Genomic DNA, 12,315 nt, shown 5'->3' with positions numbered 1-12,315 from the left:
TAATTTTATTTGCTTTATTTAATTAGTATTTTAATGTTATTATTGTTTTATTAACATTTAATTTTAATGTTTTTTGTGGTTTTTTTGGATAGTAGGGTTTAAAGTATATTCATTGTAAATATATTTGTTTGTTGTTATATTTGTTAAATATTTTTTTATATTATTAAATCATAATGTTTCAACCTCTTTTAATTATATTTATTTATAATGCATATATTTTAAATATGTTTTATTATTTTTATGTTTTGGGGTATTTATAGTTTTTTTTAACGAGTAGGAATTGGAATGATATAGCTAGCCCTCTATAAGTTCAACACTTTCCCTGATTTTGTTTACGTTGGAGTGGGAATTTAAATTTACCCCAGCCAAAATCCAACACTTCCCTGCTGTTGCTTGGATTGAAATGCGAATAGCAAATCCAGCCTCTCAAATATCCACCATTTTGCTTGATTTTGCTTACATTGGACTAGGAGAAGTAAATGTAACCTCTCCAAAGTACAACACATTCCCTACTGTTGCTTGAATTGGAGTGGAAATAGTAAATCTAACCCTTCCTAAGTCCTAAACTTTCCCTACTGTTGCTTACATCGAAGGGGGAATAGTAAATATCCTCCAAAGTCCAACACTTTCACTACTTTGACTAAGTTGGAGTTAGAATATCAAATCTGACTAATTTTAAGTCCAACACTTTAGTACTGTTATTTTGTTTTATTAGTATTCTTTATTCTGTTATGTTTATATTATTTCCCCCAAAAATATTTTATTTTGGTTGTCTTTTTGTTTTTATATAAATGTTAGCCTTCAATTAAGTGTTATGTATGTTCTTGTAAATGTATGTTTCTTAAATTTAACTAAGTTATTGTTAATATTTTTAAAGTGTATTTTAATTTGATTGTGAACTAAATATTTAGAGGATTTGAGATTCATTTGTTCTGTAGTGACACATCCAATATCCATTAGAAGTGCAATGGTTTATTGTTCTTTCACATAGTCTTTGAAGCTCATGTAATTTTGACATTAAATGTCAACCAAATTCTGAATATTCCCGACGTTAGCCTCAAGATGTCCCTAAATGAGCTGGCCCAAATTACTAGCCAAACCTCTAGGTTAAACTCAATACCTAAAAATCACCCAAAGGTTCTTGGTTTGTTCTTCAATAGCAAATACTAACTCAACAGGAGTAAATATATAGAAACAATATAATCTACAAAAACGGATATTTTATGCTTAAGATCTTATTTATACTGTTCTGTGCTTATATTGTCAACTGTTTAAGATGAGAAACTACGCAATCAATTTCCATGCACAGAGGGAGTTGACAGCCCTGCTACATATCCCTGGCACTCTGACAAATTTGATAAAATATCATTAATACTTACTGTGGTTCTTAAAGATTAACAGATGGCCTGATTTAAGTTAAAAAAAATCTGAAACTACGATTCACCCGAGTAGTCACAAAAGATGTTGTGCAATTGCCTTTGTCAAATGTGTGCCTTACACGAAAGCATATAACTGCAGTTTCTGTTGAATATACTACTGCATTATCATGTATATCCTTCAGGATTTCTAGAGGAACCATTGATTTGCCTGGGATACACACTTGCACTTATTAACTCTGTGATGTTCCCACATTTAATCCAGATAATTTAAGAAATACTCAACATAGATATTTTTCATCTACATTCAATAGTAATATCAGTCTACAGGAGGAACATTTAGTTCAGTCAGTTAGCTTTCTAGAAAAAATTGAATGACTTGATCCTGCAACTTGGGAAATTACATTTTGGGACACTTTTCAATATGACTTAATTTAGAAAAACATATAAGTGTTATCTAATATTTTTATAAATTTTTTCAGGAATGGTGTTCAGCCCTGTTGTGTTGTTTTTAGACATATTATTAGTTATCTCTTGAATGTCATAATATGTAGATGAATTTACTAATCCCACTGCATTTCAATCTATTATTTGACTAATCTGACAGGGTTAAAAATGGTTTTCTAGCTCCTTGTTTTTGATGTGTTGATTCTTTTAGATACTGCCTCTAGCTGTAGAGGCCGCTTCTAGCCATTTTATTGTGTCCAAATCTGGAGTCCACCTTTTGGCAATGTGCTCAGTTCTGGGCACCATGGACTCTGTTATGGCGGTATTATTAGGAGTGTGTGGCCAGTTCAGCAGATAACGGTTGCAGTACTCATACTTATGACTAACTAGAGTATGGGTTCTGGGTGGCCGTGATAAGGTCGCAAACACATGAAATATGATTACTGCAACTGCAATGCATTATTACATTGAAAATACAGATATACATCAATTTTTGGTTTTCTTGTGTGCAGCAGTAAATAATCCTCAATTTTACACATTCTTAAGCTCCTGGTATTGTCACAGAATTTAAAGGTCTGTTGCTTTCTTAATTGCCAGGGGAAACATTTACTCCATCCAGTAGCCAAAGTGCCACCTTAAACTTAATAATAAACCAGAAAGCTGTTAAATGTCTCATAAAGAGTGTCCCAAATAGGAAAAAAAACAAAGTTAAATGCTTCCTTGGCAATCTTGTAGCTCTTGATTGAAGATGAAGTTCACATAGAGGTATATAGCAATGCGCCAAGCCCCTCTCCCCCTGACATCAAAGAGTAGGAAGAGCCAAGCAAGAGAATCCAGGATAAAATCCAGCAGAAACAACAGCTACAAAGGATCAAAAATGGAGACAAAAATAGTAACAAATGGACAATAAACATAACAAAATACAAATTAACAAATGTATTATGATACATCCATCACTTGGAGATGCCTTTTGATATATGATTTAAACAGGAACTAACATCACAGTAAAAACCCTTCCTTAATTTTGGATTGGGAATCGAGGATATTTTTTCCTGTATTAAACACCATCTTGGAAAGGACAGATTATACAGCATGTCCATGCCTCCTTCTTGTATCTCATGGCATTGCTTAAGGGGACTCAGCTGCTCTACTGGAGTGCATCCTACCCAATGTTCTGTACAATTCATGGAATAACACTCCATGGGCCCTTCTATGATACTTTATTCCCTCTACCATGGATCGGCCCTCTTGGACCTCTATAGAAACATCTGTGGTGCACATTACACCAGGCCTGCCCGACCTCTCCCTTTAATAATGTACCTACCCTCCCATAATGACGGCAATATGGACAGTCTGTAGAGATGTGCATAGAAGCCTGGGCATAAATGGCATAAATGATCAACTTCCCCAGGGAGCACTACTCTGGTCTAACACTCTTAAGATAGGGCATGACACTTTCTACAGGCAGTAATGGGCCGAGTGAGGGATCATGGCAATAGAGGATGCTTATGATACCATTAACAATATGATAAAGACCTTTGAAGCCCTCTGTAGGGACTTTTTCATAAGGCCCGTGCACTATTGGCATTACTATCAATTGCGCCATTGCTTAAGCAGTGTGCTGGATTCCGACCTGGTGACCCCATCAGAGTCGCCTATTAGGTAAGTACTTATTATGTGATGCCATCTCCAACTTGTACCAGATTGTTATTGACTCACTATTTCTCACAATATTAGCTGTGTTGTTAGGCAGCATTGGCAGGCCTGCTCAGATGTTGAATATACTGATGAAGACTGTTCGGATTTACTTGATAATCATGACAGGATCCTAAGAGAGGCATAATTAAATTGTTCCTATTTTAAAATTGTACATGACTGATACTGGTCATTGTACAAGTTGAAAAGGGCTCACCTACTGCCTCACCACAACTGGTGGAGGCACCAGGAACCTAGGTGCGACCTTCTCTACATACTGTAATCCTTTATGAATCATCCCGCTACTGGTCAGATATATGGAACACATTGGGAAATATTAGCACCATTCTCTTTATTGCTTTGGCCAAACATGCCATCTCACAGGATGTTCTAGAGGTTAATCACAGTTTTATTCATTGGGAGAGATGGATATAGATGGCCTTCATGGTGGCAAAGTTCAGGCACTAATGCCTAATGACACTTCCAATACATCAAGAATGGACAACTAAACTCTTTTGTTTATCCACTTATGAGAGGCGCACATATAAAATTCAGGACAAACACAGTTCTAAGACATGTGGGGTCCTTTCATAAGATTAAATGAACCCTTGACGATAAAGGATTATCGTGCACATACTCAATTTAGTCGTTATAATATGTCTTAGTACCCCAGTCTCATGACCATGACTCAACTGGAGGGAGAAGTTTAAGAATGATGGACTGATTCCTCAAAAAATAGACTAGTGTACTGATGGACTGACTATGGAGGATGTGATAGGCTAGGGAGAAAGGTTTGGGAGGAGGAAGCTCTATGGGGCATATTATCAAGAACGGAGATAAAATTATCGCCGTTTTAGCGGCAGGAAACTGCCGCTAAAGCGGCGATAATAGGCTTGATAATATGCCCTTGTGAATTCCCTTAGCAGCACAGGTTAACACCAGAACCTGAGCTGCTATGGGAATTCACAACAGCATATTATCAAGCCCATGCTTTAGCTGCTTTAGCGGCAGTTTCCTGCCGCTTAAACGGCGATAGTTATATCACCGTTCTTGATAATATGCACCTTTGTTCTTTATTTTCTGCTCTTTACTATTTACTTCTTGCTCTATACTCTTTATCGATCACACTCTTTTGACTGCACTAGGGTTGGCTTATACTATTCAAACTATCTTTCTTTTTTTGTGTTTTCCCACCATCTTTTTGCTTTTATTTTACTCTTATTATCATGTACTTATGTTTCTTACATCTGTTATGGATGTATAAAGTTCTAGCCTGATTTATTGCTTTGAACTTCTTGCATCTTAAAATAATAACGAATAAATGCACAAACACTCCAGCTGACTGCAAGTGCAGAAACACCAGTGATTATTATGAGGCAGGAGCACCCAAGTAGGCTCTCAATACAATGCTAAGCCACAGTAGCCCAGCCGTGCAAGTAGTGCACCACCCTTATACCTGTAATGTTTGTGAGCTCTCACTACTCTCTGCATGAATGCAGGTACTCAGTTGGAAACAGCTTGGTGTGCCCCATTTACTAATCTTGAATCACATATTGTGCACTATGACTCTGTACTCTTAGCAACCACGTGATGAGCTGCTTTGGCATCTCAGGTAGGCTGTGGTGTAATACTCTAAATGGACATGAGCAGTGCAAGGAATGTTGTCGATCAGTTTGGAAGAGTGCACGATTGGTGGGAAGAGAGTTGGAGGTTAGGTCCCCCAACCACTGTTTATTTACAGGGTAAAGCTGAGGTCAGGATGGAAAATAAACTTCAGAATTCTAATGTATGGAGAGGAGATGTGAGGGTTTAATAGGGTAGAAGATCTGTTGAAAGAAAGTGACTCTGAGCCGGCCCCGCCTGGGCTTAGGACTTTATTCTTGGAATCCCCCAACCAAGAAACATTCCTTCATTCAAAGATAGACTCACGGATGTGCATTTAGTATTGATGTAGCGCAAAATTCATTTTCATTTGTAGGTGTGCATTATAATCACACATGTAGAACACATCCGCATATAATCCCTTGTTGTGGTAACCTATGTGTTAGGACCTTGTAATGTAATAACATAAAACATGATGCATTTAGGCCATTATATAGAATACATGAAGAATTAATGGGGAAAACCAAATGCAACTAGCAGAAAACATTAACAGAAGCACTTGTATTGTGCAACTGACAACCATTATTGAGTGTGTTTAGTAATCGTGTCATTTTATATGTAGGTAAGAATATTAACCTAAAGTGCCTTATTTTGTTTGCGGTTTTGTAAAGCTCATGTTCCATTTCCCTTATGTTAGCTGAATCTTGTAGGCCAGATATACATTTCCATAAGCTTTCACATTAGAATTTCCAGTTTGACTTATATGTGCATGGTGGATTTGTTCTTTCTCAAGTTTGTGTTGCAGATGGAAGAAGCGCACTTGTAAGGTAGAATAATGTCTTTGTTTTAGGTGCTAGTCAAGGAGAGAGGAGGATACATTGGGAATTAATGCAGATAAGGAGAACTGTTGTAATTATTCACCGGTGAAGGCCTGGGAATCAAAATCGTCTTGTTGCTGTTAAGGAACACTGCCGTCCTGTGGAAAACTACCTATGAGAACGTGGTCTGATCAGATGGCGTGACCCAAAAGGAATCCTGGGAAGATACCTGTAAAATTGGACCGTTGCAAGTAGGGAAAGAGCCCCACATCTTATTTGCCTTTGAAGAGGGAGTTCAATGGTTAGAGTGGCAGACCTTGATGCAGAGCTCTGGCCCGGGACCAGGGTTCGATTCCCGCCTCGGCGGGTCTCGGGCTCAAATTCCTCTGACCGGATATTCTCGCCTCAGTGCATATTCTAATCATGGGTCCCACACTGCAACTCTGGGCAATAGCTTGCTTGATCTCCACAACGGCCCCAACAGCGCGAGGATGCCTGGTTTCACCATGGGGGGGCCCAGGAGTGGACACTTCACAAGGAAAACCAGGAAGGGTTCCTTAGTGGTATGAGTACAAGCGCTGGGAGACCCGGTCCGTGTAGCTGCGCGCTATACAATTACAAACACATTTAACATTTAAAACAAGCTCTGTCTTAGTAGCTTCACGCTACCTAACCCAATGTAGTGGAGAAATTTTTAAGGAAGACTCCACATGCTGACACCTTTAACTATCTCGCACAGAAGAATGCCTAAGTAGGGATGTCATGTTAGATTAATGCTTTATTTCCATCCACCTTCAATGCAGGGGAACTTGGTCTTGTGCTTTTTGATCATCTGCATCCTATTTCTTGAATTAATGATTTTATGAATGTTGCACCTCTTCAACTTTATTCACAGATTTCGCTTTATGCTGGTTTCAATGTATTTCTACGCCCTCGTATTGAGGAGTCGGTATGTCCAGTTACTTTTTGCTTTGTAATAAATCAACTAACCTTACTTAGTGGTCTGTGGTTATTATGGGTCTAGAGAAACTGCGATTGAATTGATTGACATTGTTGATGACTTCTCTCCCCTCCAAGCTTTTATGCTGAGAAAAAGTACCATCGACTTGTGGTTCTAGAACAGATCTAGAACATATGAGCCTGGCCCTTTCAGTATCATATGCATATGTATGGTCTAGATCTTGAGAAAATAGAAGCATGGTGGCAATCAAGTGTAGCCGTTAAAGGGATGATTCTACACAATTGCACTTTATAGAGGATGAAACAGAAGAGGCTATCCGTATTTGCACCAATTGTGCAGAATTTTACTAACCAAATTTAGGAGGGAGAGGGGGTAAAGGTGTGGCAGTACGTCCTTCCACAGAACATGCATCATAAGATAAGAATAGTGTGGCTTTTAAATCAAAGTTAAAGTGCACTGTTCGGATTGTTGTGACTTATTTTAAAGCAGTCTCAGTGGCTGAAAATATCATAAGGTTACAGTTTTTCATATAAAGGATGCCAGACTCTCACGGACAAGCTGGTATGCTTCATCATTGAGTCCACTCCTCATTGTGGCTAATTACTCACAGAAGCCTCACCATGAACTCTTAGTTAATTGTCTTATGGGCAAGACTCTGTTGGTAGAGGAGCTGCATTCTCTTACTCTTGATATCATCTATGGATATGACACAGCAATCATTGTTACCATCTCTGAAAACTCTCTGCCAATCCAGGCCAAGGGCAAATCATTGTGTTGCATTACTATACCCCAGGAAGGGGTTCCATGGGTGACCCGTGGGTGTTCCCACCCATGCATTTTGACGCATTTCCAGATTTACCATTACTGGTAGACCTAAAAATGCATTAAAATGCTATGCCTCCCCAGGTAAGGTGTAACGAGGAGAAATATTTGTATTTATATGTGTGCTGCACTCTGCAGGATACATAGAAAGAGGAAAATGTCTCAGACAATGTTTTTTGTTAAAGAAGGTGCCCCTTCCTGCACTAAAACAATCCTACTTACAACACAGGCACCCTTGCAACATGGTGCAAGGGTGCCTGTGTTGGCGCAAGGAAGCACATTGTGCACCAGTGCAAAGAAAAGAAAGGAATGCGCTGTATAGTGAAAGACAGGTATTCCTGCCCTTTCATCCAGTGAAGCAAGGTGGCTTGCTGCACTGCATTAAATAATGATAAACCTGCCCCCTATTGTGTAATTTTGTTGCTTCATGTATAAAACAAAGGTTGTATAAAGAAAACGTGACAAATCTAGTATCTTTCTTTTATCGTTGTTTTCATTTTTGTTTATGCTGAGCAACAATTATTTACACTAAATGTCAAAAAAATAAGGCATATTATCTAATGTATTACATTTAAATAATTTTAATTAGGATTTGTAGAGCGTGGCTAATCACCCATGAGGGGATCCAGGGGCTAGGGTCTTGCTGGGTCAGTCGAAGAGTCAAGTCTTAAGTCCCTTTCCGAATGCCCGGATTGAGAGAGCTGTTCTGAGGTGGAGGAGAATGTTGTTCCAGGACTAGGTGGCAAGGTAGGAGAAGGATTGCCCTCCAAGGTGGCTTCAGTGGATATGGGGGGTGGTGGGGATTGGTGAGGGAGGTGGAGCGCAGGTGTCTGGAGGGCTTGTAAAGGTTTAAGCAGTGGTTGATGTATGCTGGTCCTCGGTTGTGGAGGGCTTTGTAGGCATGTGTCAGCATCTTGATTTGGCACCTTTTCTGGATGGGGAGCCAATGGAGGTTCCTGAGGTGGGAGGTGATGTGGGTTCATCTGAGGAGGTCGAGGATGAGTCTGGCAGCTGAGTTCTGTTTCTTCTCGAGTCTCTTCAGGAGTTGGGTAGTGATTCCATCGTAGAGTACGCTGCCATAGTCCAGTCAGCTGGTGACCAGGGCTTAAGTGACGGTGTTCCTGGTATCGGTGAGGAGTCATTTGAAGATCTTTCATAGTATGTGGAGTCTGTGGCAGCAGATGAAGGAGACTGCATTGATCTGATGCTTCATGGAGAGTTTGCTGTGTAGGATGATGCCATGGTTGTGTACCTGGTTTGTGGGAGTGGGTCCGAGTTTGGAGGGCCACCAGGTGTCATTCCATGGGGAGGTGTCCTTCCCAAAGATCGTCTTCTCCGTGTTGAGCATTATGCAGTTGCCATTCTTCCAGTCGGCAACTCTGTCATGCAGTTGTAGAAGTTAGTCCTCTTGGTGGAAGGGTCTTCTGAGAGCGAGAGGATGAGTTGGGGTTCGTCTGAGTAGGATATGATGTTGATCCTGTGGGCTCTGACGATGTTGGCCAGGGACGTCATGTAAGTCTTGAACAGTGTGGGGCTGAGGGATGAACCTTGAGGGACTCCGCAGATGATGCTCTTGGGTTCCGAGGTGAAGCGGGGAAAGGATATTCTCTGAGTTTGTCCTGTGAGGAAGAATGTGATATATTTGAGGGCTCTACCTGGATCCCGATGTGGCAGAATCTGTTGATTTTTTTTACAAAAAAACGTTTTTAGTATTTATTGAGGGTTAGAGCAATATGTTGGAACTTTTCCTGTATGTAGCAAAAATCACATATAAAGTGAACAGTCCCTCGAGGGCTAGACCGAAGATAGCAACAGCAAATATCTGCATCAAAACTCTGTACAGTGCGTTTAGCAGATGAAAGTCTTCATAAACTAATCCTCAAAACTTAACAAACTAACCCTCCCACCCTCCCTCTCCAGGTCACATACATAAAATTATTCGACTGTGTTTTATGGTACAGCATCTGACTGCATCTAAGAGCAGGGGGTCATGTTATGCTCATCAAGGGAGCGCCCGACTGCCGTCCACTTACTTTAGTGTCATCTTGATCTATGTGTGTTTCCTCCAACATCTGCGTTACTTCGGCCTTCTCCAGAGAGATCTTGGATATCAGAGTGTACCACTCTCTAGCGTCTTCCTCCAATTTCTCATCCCTCTTAACCCTCTTCATTCGGACTAATTCTGCTGTTGCCCACTCTCGTAGATCTTTGGCCCACAATTCCACCATGGGGGCCCGGGAGCTCATCCAGTGAATGGCTATTCTTCTTTTGGCGAGTACCAGTCCCAGCTAGAGAAATCTATGGGTAAGTTTCTTCCCCTTGGGGCAGGGGAGAAGACCCAACAGTATCTACTTGGTGGACTGGGGTAGCGTCCAACCCGAGACTGATCGCAAACATCCCAATACGGACGGGCAAAATGAGTGCAGCTCTGGGCACTCCCACACCATATGTAAGAAAGGGGCATCATTATAGCCACAGCGGGGGCAAGAAGAGAGACGATCAGGGTATATTTTATGAATCACTCTAGGGGGCAAATAGGTTTGATGAGTAACATTAAATTGAACAAGTTTAAATCTAGTATTAGAACTAATTTGTTTAACCCCTTCATGTACCCTTTTCCATTCAGGAGCCGTGAGGGGTATTTCCAATGCTTCATCCCATCTAACCTGGAGCGGAAGCGAGAGGACAGTGAGATCCGTCCATAGTGCTCAGTAGATATGAGAGACTAGTCTACGTCCCCCAGCCAAAGTCACATGGACTTGAAGGGTGGCGGTTACGGGCGGTTCCCCTGGGAACATCGGCCAGATGTCCCTTGCCACTGCTGAGAGTTTTGCGTATTGGCGATATTGACCTCTGCCCAGGTCAAATCTGGATTCTGCCGCCTCCCTAGTTAGGAACTGCTGATTCAGATATAGATCGCCCATCATCATACAGCCTCCCTCGACCAATCTGGAGACAGACATAACTCGGCCAATTTGTCCAAATGGTACAACTGCCACCTTAATCGCAGTCTCCAAGGTGGAGGCCACATGTCTCTGAATATATGGGAGTTGCTCAGGTATTCAAGAGCCCATCATCAAAAGGTACGGGAGTGGGATATCCTGGTGAGTGCCCGTTAGCAAATGTTTCTCCCAGTTATCATTTTCATCAAGCCAGTGTACGGCATGTTGGAGATGCGCTGCCATATAATAAAAATCTAATCGTGGAACCTCCAGTCCCCCAGCTTCCCAAGTTCTCTGTAATGTCCGTAGCCCCACCCTCTTCCGCTTACTACCCCATAAAAGATCAGTCAATAGATGGTCCAACTGGAGAAAGCACTCCAGCTGTATCCTATAGAGCGAGTTCTGCATACCGTATAAACACCTCGAGAGGACCACCATTTTAATTGGAGCGATACATCCCATCAGTGATAGGGGTAATGTACACCAGAACTCCAATGATTTGCGGAGACCCTCCATACAGCACCCCATATTATGTTCTAAGCAAACCTCCAATGTATGTATCAGCCGAACTCCCAGGTACCATACCGAGATGGTGATCCAGCTCATCCCCACTATGGGCAGCTCCTCTGCTGCTTTGTCCCTCAGGTTTCCCATCGGGAAAAGCTTAGACTTTCCCAGATTAAGGCACAGGCCTGAGATTGCGCCAAAAGTAGTACACTCCCTGAGGAGCTCTGGGACCGCCTACTCTCGACGTTGGAGATACACCAGTGTATCATCGGCATACATTGACACAACGTGCACCGTGGGACCCAGCTGAATACCCCATTGTGACATCCTGTGTCGCAAAGCAGTCGCTAACGGCTCCATCGCCAGGGCAAAGAGGAGCGGTGACAGGGGCAACCCCGTCGAGTACCCCTCTGAAGTGCAAACTGTCAGACACCTGGTTGCGCAAACTGATTTCAGCCGTCAGTCCAGTGTAAAGAAACATCAACCAGTCCAAATATTTGTCTCTCAACCGCATTTTAGTAAGCACTGCCCAGACACACCCCCATTCAAACGTGTCAAGGGCCTTCTTGATATCTAATAAGCACCAGGCCCAGTCCCTATCCTATAGGTGCGGTGTATGCCAAATATGTGCAAGACGCCTCAAATTATGTGTGGTGTTTCGACCAGGGATAAATCCAGCCTGGTCATGGTGGACCAGTCTAGTCATATACGGTTGGAGTTGTGCTGTTAGCACACCACTGAGTATTTTTTCATCAACATTTAAAAAAGATATGGGCCTGTACGATGCCGGGGACAAGGGGTCTCTCTCCGTTTTAGGAACCTTAATCACCAGAGCCTCCATCATGGTCGGGGGGAGTGCCTGCCTCTCGAGAGCCTCGTTGTATACCTCCAGAAGATGATCCACCAACTGAGGAGCAAATGTTTTTATAAAACTCAGTCGAGAGGCCATCACTACCAGGGCATTTTGCCGACTGTAAGCTCTTAATCTCAAGTAGCACCTCCTCCCTGGTAAGTGGTGCTCCTAAAGTTGCAGCTTCTGTCTCCTCCAGGGTAGGAAGAGTCAATGTATCCAGAAAATCAGATAGGGCGTGGGGTTTGGGCCAAGGGGGCTGCCGTACATATCTGCTGCAAATGAGTCGCAAAGT

The sequence above is a fragment of the Lissotriton helveticus genome, chromosome 8 (assembly GCF_964261635.1).
Source record: "Lissotriton helveticus chromosome 8, aLisHel1.1, whole genome shotgun sequence".
Taxonomy (NCBI): Eukaryota; Metazoa; Chordata; class Amphibia; order Caudata; family Salamandridae; genus Lissotriton; species Lissotriton helveticus.
This window is presented reverse-complemented; position numbering follows the sequence as displayed.